The sequence below is a fragment of the Mauremys reevesii genome, linkage group 1 (genome assembly GCF_016161935.1).
Source record: "Mauremys reevesii isolate NIE-2019 linkage group 1, ASM1616193v1, whole genome shotgun sequence".
Lineage (NCBI taxonomy): Eukaryota > Metazoa > Chordata > Testudines > Geoemydidae > Mauremys > Mauremys reevesii.
In genome coordinates, this window is record NC_052623.1 from 234,298,400 (window position 1) to 234,314,867 (window position 16,468).

The 16,468-nt window shown below is 41.5% G+C and overlaps 1 long non-coding RNA gene across 2 annotated transcripts in view; it reads right to left on the bottom strand.

The window, feature by feature from the left end:
• The window catches only part of LOC120395547, a 75,647-nt gene extending 59,719 nt beyond the window's left edge, over window positions 1-15,928 (bottom strand). The window contains exon 1 of one of the 2 annotated variants that reach the window (XR_005592690.1): window positions 15,578-15,928. This is a non-coding gene — a long non-coding RNA (uncharacterized LOC120395547). The remainder of the gene's footprint in view (window positions 1-15,577) is intronic. The other variant, XR_005592688.1, reaches the window with a different exon arrangement.
• Window positions 15,929-16,468: the final 540 nt, after the last annotated feature.

Here is a 16,468-nt window from a genome sequence, read left to right on the forward strand (position 1 = left end):
AAGCTAATCAACATTCGTGATTGTAAACTTTCAGCTGCTGCGTGATTCTTTGTTTCAAGTCACAAGGGCACACAGGGTCTATTTAAGGAACTTTTATTTTCACTTTAAAAAAAAAGGTTAGAAAGTATTAAGTCCCGAAACTGCTGGTACCTTAAAACCTTTCTCCCCCGCCCCCCAGTACCTTTTAGTGAGCCCTGTTGATACCCTGGGGATTATACCCCATGGTTTAGAAAGAAAGAGGCACATTTAGAAAGTTCTGATTTCCTACTTTAGAATTGCACGTGCCATATATTATTCATAACAAATACAGTATGGTCAGGTTGTTATTTTACTGGCATATGATCAAATGTGTATGCAAAATGAAGACATTCAAGATTCGCTAGGAATACATTACTATAGATGTAAACGCCGTTTAGCAATGTAAAACTCATAAAACGGGACTATAACGTTTTAGATTTTTATACTTAACCCAAACTACTTCGTCACTGTCCTTAGAAAGAACTGGTTTGTTTTTAAAATTTACTACAATAGATTATACGGATAGGTCAATATTTCTACACAAGATCTTTAACTCAACCACTCTGTATTTTTGCTTAATCAATTTAGAATTCTCTTCGGTGTTTATTTATTGCCAATATTTGTATTCCTTTTTAAGGACCCGATCCTTTACTAAGTCAATGGGGGGGGGGAACCCTTTAAGAACAAAAACACAGTTTCTGTCCGGTTCCTCTTCCTCAATTCAGTCTAATACGCTAGTAAGGATCCAAATACATAGTAATTATCGTGGATTGTTTTTACACAGTAATATAAGACTGAGCCCGATCATACCTTCTTAGGCAAAAACTTCTCTTCAACTGGAAATGAGTTTCACCGCATGATTTATTACATAGGAACGATAATATTTTTCTGCCCTCTTTGCAAACATCTTTGGCTTGTATAGTGCTGAGGTGTTAGGAAAACTCCAGTGATCAGAGAAAGAAGACATACGATGTACTGCATCTGTCATCTCCATTTGCTTGAGGCTCAACCCCTTCAAATCAAGTCCGATTGAGATCTGTATTAGCATATACAGGCTCACACTCTCTTTTCAAAAGAAGATGTTCACATGGATAACTTGGGAGGGGGGAGGGGCGAAAACCATGTGGATTGATTTGGTTATTACTTTTACCAACTCAAGGGAAGGAAAAAAAAAGAAAAGAAATTTGCAGCCTTATAGTCTAAATAGATTACACCTGTTACTCACTCATGTTTTAAATGAATTACTACTATAAGGACCTACACTGTTAACTCCCCACTAATCCATGGGAGGGATTATTTACCTAAACACTTTGCCAGCTTCCATTAATTTCCAACTTTAATGGGGCTTTGTCCAAAGAAGAAATGCAGGATGGTGCTCAGAGTTAGAACAGGCAAACATTTTAAAGTGTAAATACTAAAAGTTAGGCTCCTAAAGCCATATTTGGGCACCCAAAATAAAAGTTGTTTTCATAACTGCTGAGCATCCACCTCACCTGTTTACTTCCATGCAAGCTGCTAGATACCCAGCAACGGGGGGGAGGGGGGGGAAGAGAGAGAGAATTTCAGGCCTAACTTTCAGCACTTACTTTGAAAATTTTGGTTGTAAGATTTTTCAATACAATTCCGAATTCAGTATATCAAGGTCAAGAGATAAGACAAACTGATGCTGGGCCTACAGAAGCGGTGTGCAAAAGCTACAGCATGTATGTAACATACCATAATGCAAGCTCCTATTGAAATCATAGACATATGATTTACATCTATGGTCCTGATCCTGCAAAGTCACACATGCTTAACTTTATGCATTATGGGTGTTCCTACTATCCACAATAGAACTACTCACCGTGTATAAAGAAGTTAAATATATGTTGCAGGATCAGGGTTTACAAGAGTACCTCAATATCAGAGCCTAAGAAACAATGGATCTAGATCAGAATTTTACAAATAGCTCCTATTTTTCTACAATGGGTTGAACTAAAAGCTCTGGGATCTCAATACCCCTAAATTTGAGGTGTATGAATCAAGTTCTCGGTTTAGACTGAAAAACTAAGATCCATCTCCAATAAAAATCAGTTCCATTAAACTCACATGGGATTTGATGAAGTCACAAACCTAATACAATTTCAAGGAAACAATTTTTAAACAATCAGACCCATGGGCTCATTCTGCTTTGAAAGCCAGCAGGAGTTTGGGTATGCAAAGGAAGCAGGATCAAGCCCATAAGCTTTTCTTTTATTGCTAGTCTAATCCAACTAATAGATAAATGAATATAGAAAAAGCAAAAAAAGCAATATTTTCTATATGTTCTTAGTAAAGAGATTAAGGCCCCAGTTCAGTAAAACACTTCAGCATGTGGTTAAGTACTCTGCCGAATCTTTGCTTTTATTTTGTTCTCTTTGTTTCCACCTTAGAGGTAACCCTTTACTTGCCCATTTTTCACAATGTTGCTTATTTCCTACTCAAGGAAGCACCTACATATCAGGGTGTTAAGCCTCTTAGAAATGCCTAAAATAGATAATTCCATCTTTAAATAAGAGTGTGATCTAGGATTTAGAGAGATGTCTATTCCCTGTACATTTTTATGCAGTCATTTCTTTAATCAAATATTAAATACACTGGGACAAATTCACCACAGACATTATTCAAAGTTAATGAAGTTACTGCAGGGCTTAGAGTGCAAGCTCTTCAGGGAAGGGACTGTGTGTTACATGTGCATACAATGACTAGCAATCTGGGTTAGCACATGGTTCCTAGAGGTCCCAACCAAGAATCAAATGCAAGACAAATTAACATCTTCTCATTCTGAAAATGCTGTCATTATAGTGCATTTCTGATAGTAGCCCTTCCTCTGACTAAAGATTGTAATGTCAAACTGTTACATCACTGTGATCTCCAACAAGGAAAAATTAAGCTGTGATGGAGAAGTCCCACTTCAAAAATAGTTTGGGGGTTACATGAAACAATCAATGTTCTCACCCAGTTATGCCTATGAAATATCTTTCAAGGGCCTCAAAATACTGTGTGCTTCATTACTCAGATGGTAAAGAATTGAGAGGGAGCCTCTGAGTTTTCACACATTTGATTAGTGAAGTTAAGTTATGCAGGTTAGAAAAAGAAAAGAAAGACCCCACATCAGAAAGAGAAGATCTTTGAAATTTGGGAGTAGGACCCATGTAGGCCCTAATTCTGAGTTTCTTGCACACCCAAAGAATAAGGTAAGATAGGAGAGTCTCACAACAAGACATTCGCCAGAAAAGGTGGGGTTTTGCTTTTTCTTTTTTTTTTTTTTAAACTGTGACTTCATAGTAGTTGTGGTGTCTTCAGCCTGAGAAGCCCAAAGACAAAATCCAGATCTAGATCTGGATTTTAAACACACTACAATTGAAGGACATTTGTATCTCAGATTTAGATTCTGTGCTCATAGAGGTGGGGGCAGGGGATGTTCATTAAGCTTGCATTGAGCTCTGTGTTCAGAAATTGACCTCACCTTTCTGGGCAAAGTTCATGGGTGTTCACACCTAGCATTTGTAACTTGCAGTACTGTGCTGATACCTGCAATTATGGTTTATGATTATAGGAATTTTTTCATGTCTGCATAGCCAGTTTTAAATACACATATCCTGCCATGAGTCTCATGATAATTAATGCTTTCCTTAAATGGGTCGCTATGTGATAATTTAAACCAGTCCTCCTGGCTGTGGAAAAAGCTCCAAAATGTGACCCCAGTGCAGACAAAAGGCTCAAAAGGCAGAAGGCAAATGAAAGACCACCAAATCTATTATTTTTACAGAATCTCATGATTTTAAAGCCAAGCTCATGATTTTTGGTGAGCCCAACACGATTTTTGAACATTTAGGGCAGGCAATACTGGCTCCACCTGTGGACAGGGGTCTTCCCCATAAGACTAAGCTGGGAGAGGGTGCAAAAGTGCCCTCCCCCGGTTTTTCCCCCCACAAGCAGGTGGGGAGTTACTGCCCCTGGCTACCTTGGGGCTGAGTCAAGAATAGTGTCGGGGGGGCGTCTAGCCTGCACCACACTCTCTGCTGCTGCTGGTCGAGGGGCACGTGGGGGCAGTAGAAGAGGGGAGGATGCGGCGCCTTTCACTTCCACGGCAGGAAGCAGCTGCAATCAACCTTTGCAAGCAGAGCTGGGCGTCTGCACCTTTCGCAAGCCAAGATCCTCCCCGCCCCTCAGCGCAAGAGACAGGGCGGCCTTGGGGGGGGGGCGTCATCTGCTTCCACACTGGCCCCCATCCAGAGGGGCAGGGAAGGGAGGCCGGGGAGCGGCTTGCTCGGGAAAGGGCTGCGGAGAGGACAGAGCAATCAGGCGGCTGCGTTCGGCCGGGAAAGGGATTCGGATTGGAATGGAGGCGGAGGCGGAGCCGGCGCCCGCCCCCGACTGGCAGCTTGGGGAGCGGTGGCAGCGCTGGGCGGGGGGTAGCACGGAACTGGGGGTTGCACTTCATTCTCCTCTCCCGGCGGGCAGCGTCCCCGCTGCACTTGGCAACAAAGCGTCAGCGCCTCTGGACTTGCCTGAGCGGCGCCCGCAGCTGGCCCCTGCCCTCCCAGCACAGCTGCTCCTCCATGAGTCACACAGGCTGCAGCCCCGGCGTCCAACGCCCCCTGCCGCCTCCAAAGCACCCCTAGACTTTGGCAGGCTAGCGCAGTACGGCACTCGCAGGAGGGGGTGGGGTTATATTTCCACAGCAGCCCCATGTGTGTCGGGTCCGTCCCCGTCCCCCCCCCCGCCGCTCCCCAAAATCAGTGGGTGTTTGTATGCATGCCTCACTACAGAGATGGCAACCCTCTATCCAGGGCAAGCGCGCAGCTAACTCTGATTGGAGCTATTCCAGGAGATCCCCTGTCCTCCCAACATGACAATGTCATTTTCTTAAAATACCCTATTAAAATCTCCTGGATTGCTTTCAATAGTCACTGGGCGATGGATGCCAATTCTGGGTGACTCCAGGCCAATCCTGGAGGGTGGGCAACCCTGCCTGGGTGTTCCACCCTCTCCTTCCTAAGAAAGTCTAGTCAGAACCAGCTGTGAGGAAACATTTTGTAAGGCTGCATACAGGTCTCATGCCCAAACGTGTGCATTGGCCTGTCCCTAGGCGTACCCTGCTATTGAAGGGCTGCAATATGTTTCAAAGTAGTTAGCTGGTGATCACTTACACTAAGTCTGAGAGGCTGATGCAGTCTGCTTCTCGGCAGAAAACGTACACAGCCCATTCCAGAATATTCTCTACACTGGGACTCTCAGATTTTTTTAAGTCAAACAGCTAGCGGCTCCCTCTGCTGGCTTCAAACAATCTCTCATGTGCAGATCTAAAGCCTAAACAATTTCTCTCTCCCATTTTTAGCCAGGGTAACAGATTGTTTACACGTAAGGGCTGGAGGTCTTTCTCTGAGCCAATATCTGCTGTGGAATCAGTCAAATGTCAAGAACAGACTGCTGGTAGCTCAGCGACAGTCTTGCTGTTTAGTCAGGCTTTTTCAGAAAGGGAAGCCGAAAGGGAGCTGAGAAAAAAATGTTACTGACAAATTGCATGGAGGGGGGGGGGGGAGAAATCTTTTAAAAGTGGATGCAATTATGACTACTGCTTGTGAGTCTCCCTTTTTTGCATTTGCACTACACTTTCTGTAAAATGTCTCTTCTAAGAGATGGAAACTGGCTTGCATGCCCCTGCTTTCATTTAAAATCTGAACAGTTTACAGACATGAAAGGTTAATGGAGCAAAACTAGAGTGAGTTAACATAAGAACGGCTGTACCGGGTCAGACCAAAGGTCCATCTAGCCCAGTATCCTGTCTACCAACAGTGGCCAATGCCAGGTGCCTCAGAAGGAGTGATCCTAACAGGTAATGATCAAGTGATCTCTCTCCTGCCATCCATCTCCATCCTCTGACAAACAGAGGCTAGGGACACCATTCCTTACCCATCCTGGCTAATAGCCATTTATGGACTTAACCACCATGAATTTATCCAGTTCCCTTTTAAATGCTGTTACAGTTCTAGCCTTCACAACCTCCTCAGGTAAGGAGTTCCACAAGCTGAATGTGCGCTGCGTGAAGAACTTCCTTTTATTTGTTTTAAACCTGCTGCCTATTAATTTCATTTGGTGACCCCTAGTTCTTGTATTATGGGAATAAGTAAATAACTTTTCCTTATCCGCTTTCTCCACATCACTCATGATTTTATATACCTCTATCATATCCCCCCTCAGTCTCTTCTTTTCCAAGCTGAAGAGTCCTAGCCTCTTTAATCTTTCCTCATATGTGACCCTCTCCAAACCCCTAATCATTTTAGTTGCCCTTTTCTGAACCTTTTCTAGTGCCAGTATATCTTTTTTGAGATGAGGAGAACACATCTGTATGCAGTATTTGAGATGTGGGCATACCATCGATTTATATAAGGGCAATAATATATTCTCAGTCTTATTCTCTATCCCCTTTTTAATGATTCCTAACATCCTGTTTGCTTTTTTGACCGCCTCTGCACACTGAGTGGACATCTTCAGAGAACTATCCACAATGACTCCAAGATCTTTTTCCTGACTCGTTGTAGCTAAATTAGCCCCCCATCATATTGTATGTATAGTTGGAGTTATTTTTCCCACAATGTGCATTACATTACATTTATCCACATTAAATTTCATTTGCCATTTTGTTGCCCAATCACTTAGTTTTGTGAGATCTTTTTGAAGTTCTTCACAGTCTACTTTGCTTTCAACTATTTTGAGCAGTTTAGTATCATCTGCAAACTTTGCCACCTCACTGTTTACCCCTTTCTCCTGATCATTTATGAATAAGTTGAATAGGATTGGTCCGAGAACTGACCCTTGGGGAACACCACCCCTCTCCATTCTGAGAATTTACCATTAATTCCAACCCTTTGTTCCCTGTCTTTTAACCAGTTCTTAATCCATGAAAGGACCTTCCCTTTTATCCCATGACTGCTTAATTTACATAAGAGCCTTCGGTGAGGGACCTTGTCAAGGCTTTCTGGAAATGTAAGTACACTACGTCCACTGGATCCCCCTTGTCCACATGTTTGTTGACCCCTTCAAAGAACTCTAATAGATTAGTAAGACACGATTTCCCTTTACAGAAACCATGTTGACTATTGCTCAACAGTTTGTTTTTCTATGTGTCTGACAATTTTATTCTTAACTAATGTTTTGTCTAATTTGCCTGGTACTGACGTTAGACTTACCAGTCTGTAATTGCCGGAATCACCTCTAGAGCCCTTTTTAAATATTGGCATTACATTAGCTAACTTCCAGTCATTGGGTACAGAAGCCGATTTAAAGGACAGGTTACAAACCTTAGTTAATAGTTCCTCAACTTCACATTTGAGTTCTTTCAGAACTCTTGGGTGAATGCCATCTGGTCCCGGTGACTTGTTTATGTTGAGTTTATCAATTAATTCCAAAACCTCCTCTAGTGACACCTCAATATGTGACAGTTCCTCAGATTTGTCACCTACAAAAGCCAGCTCAGGTTTGGGAATCTCCCTAACATCCTCAGCTGTGAAGACTGAAGCAAAGATCCATTTAGTTTCTCCGCAATGACTTTATCATCTTTAAGTGCTCCCTTTGTATCTCGATCATCCAGGGGCCTCACTGATTGTTTAGCAGGCATTTTGTTATTACTTTTGGAGTTTTTGGCTAGCCATTCTTCAAACTCCTCTTTGGCTTTTCTTATTTCACTCTTGCACTTGATTTGGCAGTGTTTATGCTCCTTTCTATTTCTATAGAATAGTTTATCACAGTAGTCTATGTGAATGTCCCACAAATTAGGATGAAGAGAACAGTAAATATAGAAATGTTTTAATTAGCTTATTTGAAAAAATATTCTGTGTAAAATTCCCATGGTACTTCATAGTTCAGTGAAGATATATTGGAAACATCTCATTGCAGCCTATCCAATCCATAATTTGGAGTGTTCTTGATGTCTCACGGAATAATGGGTTCTAGGATAATTTCAATGAATCAAGGAGTACTAAGATGATTTCCAGGAGGAAAAATAAGTGAGCAGAGTTCAGTTACAGTTTCTTTCTGTGCTAAACTGCACCAATGCCATAGTTAGTGATACTGTTCAGTATAGAAATATGGGTTTTACTGATTTTTTTGTTTTTAGGCCCTGATATTTCAAGCACTTTATGCCTGTGAGTAATTTGTTTGCAGGATCAGGGCCTTATTTAAGATCACCTTTAAGAAACAAAGATTTGACAACAAACTAAAATGGAATATAATTTTGACTCAAAGCTCACATACAATGTTATGGGTTCTTTACGCTACAGAAAAAATTAATTTGTTTGGATTGAGACAAAAATAAAATGGGTTGCTGGTCTACAGCTATAAATGCCTCTGCCACACAAATTTACAAGAACAAAAGTAAGAGTTTAATTGCAGCATAACCTCCAACAGCTAGTGGAATGCAATCTCCTGCAAAATACAGGACTCGCCTTCACTATGTGGACGTAACAGACATTAAATCCCCTTCCTCTATCTGCACAGGTTGCTGCAGATGTACCTTGCAACATGCTTTGAAGGTTAAAAGGCTAGGACTGTTTTGCACTAGGAAGAGTTGGGGCTAAGACTACACTCCTCAGCATCATGAACCAAGAGATTTTTAAAACCAGGCTGGTACCTACCCAGGATTCCATTGACACCTGAATACCAATCTCCTTCAAAAAGGGAGTGTATTTATTAGACAACAGTTGCTGTTTTGCCACCAAGTCCACACTCTCCTAACACCGCCTCCCACCTGCAGTGCACAAGTGAAGCACTGATAATGCTAGTCAGTAATACCACCATGGTCACACCACTGACTTTAAAGGCTTATGTGCACTAGAATGTTCTTCAGCTTTAACTATTCTACTATAGTTGAAGTGGCAACCCCTTCCCTAGTTCAGACACAGTTGTGCTAGTATAAAAATTGTTATAGCTTGTTCTAGTTAGGGAACTAAAAGTAAATTGCATCAATAAAACTGCATCCACATTAAGGTTTATACAGATATAACTATATCATTAAAAAAAAAAAAAAAAGACTAAACACACACCCCGACATACTTATACCAGTGTAAACTAGACCTTTAAGTAAGCAAAACCAATAAGGGTTGGAATGTGAGTAGCAGTGGGCCTCAGGGAAGCTAGAAAACCAGACAGCTTCTATTACTGTATATATAACTGGAACTTTCAAAATCTTTGCTTTGGGTAAACTGTAGCACCATCTTGTGCTGAACATGGGCAAAAGCTACATTTACCATTCTTAAGCTGATTGACGCTGTCAGTCACTAGTGTTTTGGGCTGAAGGTATGTTATCAAATCAGATGGTTTAAGTTAACATTGTGAATACTGCTTAATCATTAGTTCCTTCAATGAGTTAAGGAAATAAAATCTCAAATTAGAATTTAAGAACTACTGTCAGCAGCAGGGAAAATAAAGCTTGATTCCACTGTCAGCAGGACTGAACCTGAAGAACAAGGAGTGGTGTTACTTTAACAAGTGATCTAAGTGGAAAAAACGTAAGTGCTGAAGGCAGATTTAAAAATAATAAGACAAAGTGCTAGAGGTCTGTGAAATGGGGTAGCTTGGATTCTTAAGAGGTTTAGTGAATTCTTCATTTTGATTCATGCCTTTGAGTCCAACAGTCAAAGATACCCTCAAGGCAATAGGGATGGGTCCAAGCCATTAAAGAACTATTTTATTTAATTTCAGACAAGCAAAGAAATGCACCATAACATGTCTCAGTGCACATACAACAGCTAACCACAACTTTTAGCCCCTTATTCACAGAAGAGTTTGTTTTTTTTAAAACGAAAAAAAAAAAGAAAAAGAAAAATAATGCCCACAAAAAGAGATGGGCCTCACTAACAGCCAACACACAGAGACTGACAGTGGAAGAAGCAACAGAAAGCATGAGTGAAATTGGTGCATCAAGGAAGATCCCAAAACATTTTATGCATATAGGCAAAATCATCATAAGATAATTAAGGATATAGAAACTGGCCCAAACAAACTTTTCTTTGTTTGGGCCCAGGGCAGCCATTATCAAAGATAGAAAAGAAAGAGTATTAGCTACTGGTTACTACTTTTCAGAAGATTGAGATTAGTTTTCCCCCAGGGAAACTTCCCTATTACAAAGGGGCCAGACATCCTTGATTCTAAATGTAACTTTTACAATCTAGGAACAAGCTTCTCAGAAAGTCTAGGAACAAGCTGCACCATTGCCAGAGAACCTGCACACTCACATCTCATGGTGAGTCATTCAAAACAATAGGAGGGAAGAGGGAAAACACCACCTCTCCTCTGCCCACAACCCACCAAAATCCTGATCAGACAATCAAAAACATAGAAATCAAATCTCTAACAGCACCTCTCCCTATCTTGATGACACAATATTAAATTCACTTGAAGACAATAGAATCTCACTATTTTATTCACGTCTGTAAAATTGTCTACATTTTGTAAACTATGCCTGAATTTGCACAGTGGGGTTATTTGCACTGGTGTAGCTACATTGACATAGATCCAGCAATGCAAATCCCTAGCATAGATGCAGGGGTTGGCAACCTTTCAGAAGTGGTGTGCTGAGTCTTCATTTATTCACTCTGATTTAAGGTTTCGTGTGCCAGTAATATATTAACGTTTTTAGAAGGTCTCTTTCTATAAGTCTATAATATATAACTAAACTATTGTTGTATGTAAAGTTTTTTAAATGTTTAAGATGCTTCATTTAAAATTAAATTAAAATGCAGAGCCTCCAGAGTGGTGGCCAGGACCCGGGCAGTGTAAGTGCCACTGAAAAAAAATCAGCTCACGTGCCGCCTTTGGCATGCATGCCATAGGTTGCTTACCCCTGCACTAGTGGATAGCATGCTTTGCATTGATGTGGCTTATTTTAGTCACACTCCAGTGAAGAAAGAAGCAGGTAAATGAGTCTTCTCGCACCCATCTTCTTTCCCCTTGCCTACATAGTGAACGGCTCCTCAAAGTGTTGCTTTAGAGCCAAGTCTTGCGTAGGCTGGGAGAGGATGGACAAAAAGGGCTGCTCTTGTACTGCATGGAAGGAACAGCAACAACGGCAGGAAGGGGAGTAGGGAATGAGTGAGGCTTCCTCTAGGTTCTCTTGACCTATGGATTTTGCCACTCTCAGCTGGTAGGGGTGCAACCCACCAGCACCTCCTTGTGACCCCATATTTGGGCTTTGCCTGGGTGGTGGAAAACTGCTGGGTTAGAATAAAATCATGGAGTAAGGGAAAACAATAAAAGGGGGGTGAAAAATATCCATGCAAATGATCATGACATATGCAGCTGAAGTTGTAAACTAGAGGGATAAATTCTGCTAATTTTCACTGGTGCAACTCTCCTGAAATATGACCTTAAAGGTACCGAAAGGATCGCATATGGTTTTATGAGGATTGGGAACTGTATAGAAGGGAAAATGAGAGGCAGAAAAATTTAGCAAAAAAACTAATAGGGCATTTAGGCTTGTGTTTTGGTGGGAATTCAAGTAAAGGATGATACTCGGAGTTTGTGTGGTCAGTAGCATCTTGTAAACCCAGAGGAAGAAAGCCAGAAAATGGTAAAAGCAGTAACAATTGTTGAAAGAGAAATGGAAAGCAATAGGTTGAACAAAAAGAGGTACAAATGAGACCCATTAAATGAGTTCTTGAGGTTTACATGGAGGCAGAAGTATTCAGTTATAGTCAAATCATCAAAATTCTGTGTATGGAAGGTTGTTTGCCATTGCATGCATGATGCCTAATATGGCTCAAGAAGCAAAGAAATGAAGGTAGAGTATAAGCCAATAACTGCTTTGGCATAGGATGAAGGTGCTCACACAATCTCCTTTTGATAGATGGCCCACTGGTAGAGCAGTGGCTTGGATATAGAACAGGAGGGGTATATGTTACACTATGAAGAGTTTTACTTACACACATAGATTTGGATGGGTAATAGTTCTTGCTGGGACACAGCAGCTTTTGACTGAGATGTTTGATATTTGTTTCTATCACCCTGAACCATTTCCCTCCATATGTTTCTAACTACTTATCAGCATCATTATCTGAACCAGGTTGAAGTTTACTTCTCAGCCTCTCTCTTCCCACTTCTCTAACTCATTGGGGAAGCAGAGAATCTTTTGTATTTAGCAATTGACACAAAGAACGGTGATAAGATTATACCTAACAGAACTCCACCTGTGCGCCCTCAGACAGGATTGAGTAAGTTATTACCACCCTTCAGTGTATCTCTGAGGAGAAGAAATGGACCCAGTGAAAACCCTTCCTTTCCATACCCACACAAGGCTCCCTGAATAAGTCATCAGTACCATAGAGTCATCGTTATCAAAAGCTATTGATATATCTAACAAGGTCAGCAAAGACACATTACCTGAGTCTACCTCTAGAAGGAGGTTGTCAGCACCAGTTAAACTTTTCACTTATATTGTAGCCATATATGTAATCAGACCGGGGGCTAAAGATACATATTAGTTCAATATGTGACAATAACACAATCATTTCTCCTAAAAGGATAGGATAGGGTCTGGCAATAATTGATGAGGGTATTAATTTCAACAGATAGATCTGAGGAATGGGCTCACCACCAATTATCAAAAAAAGGCTGCTGACCTGCCTTTATCTACAGGAGCACCAACAATCCTTGTCTGTAATGGGCTCAAAACATCCCCATTGGTCTTCACCAGCCATGAAGAGCAAAGATTCAATTCGTGGGAAGTTGGTCACAGCTTCAGCACATCACATTTAGCAAAATTGAAAGAAACAAGGAAGATGGTGTATTTATAACTGCTTGCTCTGACTCCCCTGGTATCAGAGGAGCAGGGGCTCATTCACCTGCACATCTACCAATGTGATATGCCATCATGTGCCAGCAATGCCCCTCTGCCATGTACATTGCCAAACTGGACAGTCTCTACGTAAAAGAATAAATGGACACAAATCAGAAGAATTTGACACAATGGACACAAATCAGACAAGAATTATACCATTCAAAAACCAGCTGGAGAACACTTCAGTCTCCCTGGCCACTCGATTACAGACCTAAGAGTCACAATATTACAACAAAAACTTCAAAAACAGACTCCAATGAGAGCCTGCTGAATTGGAATTAATTTGCAAATTGGACATCATCAAATTAGGCTTGAATAAAGACTGGGAGTGGATGGGCCATTACACAAAGTAAAACTATTTTCCCCATGCTTATGTCCCCTCCAGTTCCTTACATCTCCTTGTCAATTGCTGGAAATGGGCCATTTTCATTACCACTACAAACAGTTCTTTTTCTCTCCTGCTGATAATAGCTCGCCTTAACTGATCACTCTCCTTATAGTGTGTATGGTAACACCCATTGTTTCATGTTCTCTCTCTCTCTCTCTCTCTGTGTATATTATATATAAAATTACACACACACACAGATCATCTTCCTACTGTATTTTCCACTACATGCATCCAATGAAGTGGGCTGTACCCCACGAAAGCTTATGCTCAAATAAATGTGTTAGTCTCTAAGGTGCCACAAGTACTCCTGTTCTTTTTGCGGCTACAGACTAACACAGCTGCTACTCTGAAACCTTTAGCCCAGTGATTAGGAAGTCACCCTGGATGTGGGAAACCCAAGTTCAATTCTTCCCCTCTGCCTGATGAGGAGAAGGGTTTCCCCATCTCTCAGCTGAGTGCATTCAGGAAAATGGATGTTCTCACACTCTCTGGGCCAATGCATATTTAATTATTTATATAAAGTGAAACAGCTTCAACAGGAGATATTGAGACACTGACATCAGAATGTCCCATAGACTAATGGGATCTTCGGTGCCTCCAGTGTTAGGCAGCAGCAGAGCAGGGGTTTTGAGGATCTCGGTGGCACCTAAATTTTGCATTTAGGTTCCTAAACTGGGTGCTCTGTGGGATAGCTGCCCATAATGCACCACTCCCAACACCGCTGCAAATGCTGCAAATGTGGCCACACTGCAGCGCTGGTAGCTGTCAGTGTGGCCACACTCCAGCGCTTTCCCTACACAGATGTACGAAGACAGCTTTAACTCCCAGCGCTGCACACCTGCAAGTGTAGCCAAACCCTAAGTCTTTTTGTGGAGTTGGGCCTTGGTCTCTACAGAAATCTTGTACTGTGGTTAATCAGAATCTGATTAAAATCAAACAGTTAAACCATCTGAAATTGAAGCATGCAGTTTTTAAATGTTCCATAAGATATTTATAACAGCACAAAATACCACAGGGTGTGTATTAGCACCCCCATATTTAACGGAGTTGGAGCCAGATAAGATATCCTGCAACTTTTGCTGATAAAAGAGAGGCTTAGTATAATACAAATGTAGGAATGATTTCTAGATAAGCCATCCTTGTGATTCTAAATTGATCAGTGATTGTTCAGTGATTCTAAATTGGATGCATTTGAGGGGACTAATCGCTATTTGCTGAATTGTTGAGAGTGATTTAAGGGGGTGAGGGGAATGGTAGTACATCTTCCTAGAGTATTTTCAAACTGTGGACGATCATCATATGTGATATGGTCATATAATAGAACTCTGACTATTCCATTTTTGTTGTAGTTTCAGCAAATTAGAAGCCAATGTGATGAGACAAAGATTGAAGGGAACTAAAGTGTTAGAAAATAGGACACAGCACTAATGGAAAAAAAGGGACAAGAAAAAATGAGCTGTGTTAGACAATTAGTTTTGCACACAACTTTAAGGGAGAAATCAATGGGCATTTGTTTCTACCCAGAAACCTGCTTATTGAGAACTTATGTATTTTTTAAGAGTATAAGCTCAGGGTTTGTGTATTTGTTTTTAAACATTACTTTAACTTTCAACCAAATTTGTCATTTCCTAGTAGACAGAAAGAGATAGTTCAATAATAGCTGGATAGAGCAGATAGGCTGCTGAGCAGACCACATCCTTGTGTTTATGTTAGGGAAGCATCAGCATTGCTAACCCAGGTATTCAAAAATAATGAGTTGGGTCTCCACAAAATCATGAGATTGGCTTAAATAGCAGCTTTTGGATTCTTATTTGCCTTATGGTGTCATTGCCTTTTGGGTGCTGTGGAATCACATACATTTTCAAGCATTTCTCTGCAACCATGCGGACTAAAAACTTGCTTTACAGGGGGAAAATGTTGAGATTCTCACCTAGTCAGGTGAATCCAGCACCTAGGGCTTTAAGAAAAAGAGCCAACATCACAAGATTTGGCATATAGCAGTGTCAGCAAGTAAATAAATCCAAAGCACTGGAGTATTTTTTTTAAATTAACTTAAGTAAAGCTGAAATAGCACATATTTTAAAATCAAAGAGGGCACACACAGATGTGCACCAACACAAACTATTTGAATTAAAACAGATGAAATCATTACAGTGTAAATGGTGCATAAACAAGCCTTAAAAAGGCTTGTACTTTAATAGAATGTTGATTAAAGAGTCATTTAAAGCATTATTTCTAGCAGAAGTAAATGTTTAAAAGCCCAGTTACAAAATACATAACATTCCCCAAACCATGTAATCATTATCAAAATGTACCTTTATTGTGTTGCTGAAGTTGATTAAATATGCCATTGTGAGGGAGCAGCTGTTATACTGTTTCTTGAGTTGACCATCCTTCTTCTAGGAAGCACTTCCTCTGATGGAAAGTAGCTTGGGTGGAGCTTTTATATCTGGGAAGGGGTATGTACTTTGACCTTAGACCCTGTGCTTTTCTGGGAAATTTAGCTTAGGAGACAGGTGGCCAATTTTGTGTCAGGTTTGTCTGTTTGCAATTAGTTAAATTAAGGATTTTTGTGTAATGAGGTGATGAGTTACCTGGTCAATTTGCATTCCTGGGGAGTAATTTTTTTTCTAGATGAGAAAAAAGCTTTGAACTCTTTCAAATAAAGGATTACGGGTAAGATCTTCCTATATGATGAACTGAACTGTACTGAGTACATGGGGAATTAAGCTCTAGTATTGCTAGAGGGAATGGGAGAGTAGGTGAGAACCTAGATGTGAGCTTTGGGCTACAAGGCCCAGACCCTCAAAGGTATTTAGGATCCGAAGGATGTGGGAAGGGGCTGTGGGTTCAGGCAGTGGGGTTGGGGTGTGAGAGGGACTACAGGCTCTGGGCTGGGGGTGCAAGCTCTGAGGTGGGGCTGGGGATGAGGGGTTTGGGTGCAGGAGGGGGCTCCCGGGTGGGGGTGGGGGGGCGGGATTCCGTGTGTGGGAGGGGGCTGTAGGTTGTGGCAAACAGTTGGGGTGAATGGTGCGGGCTCTGGGCTGGGGCTGGGGATGAGGGGTTCAGAGTATGGGAGGGGGCTCTGGGCTGGGGGAGGGGGTTGGGGTGCAGGCTCTGGGGGGGATGGGGATGAGGGGTTTGGGGTTCAGGAGGGGGCTCCAGGTTTGGAGGGGGCTCAGGGCTGGGGCAGGGGGTTGGGCTTT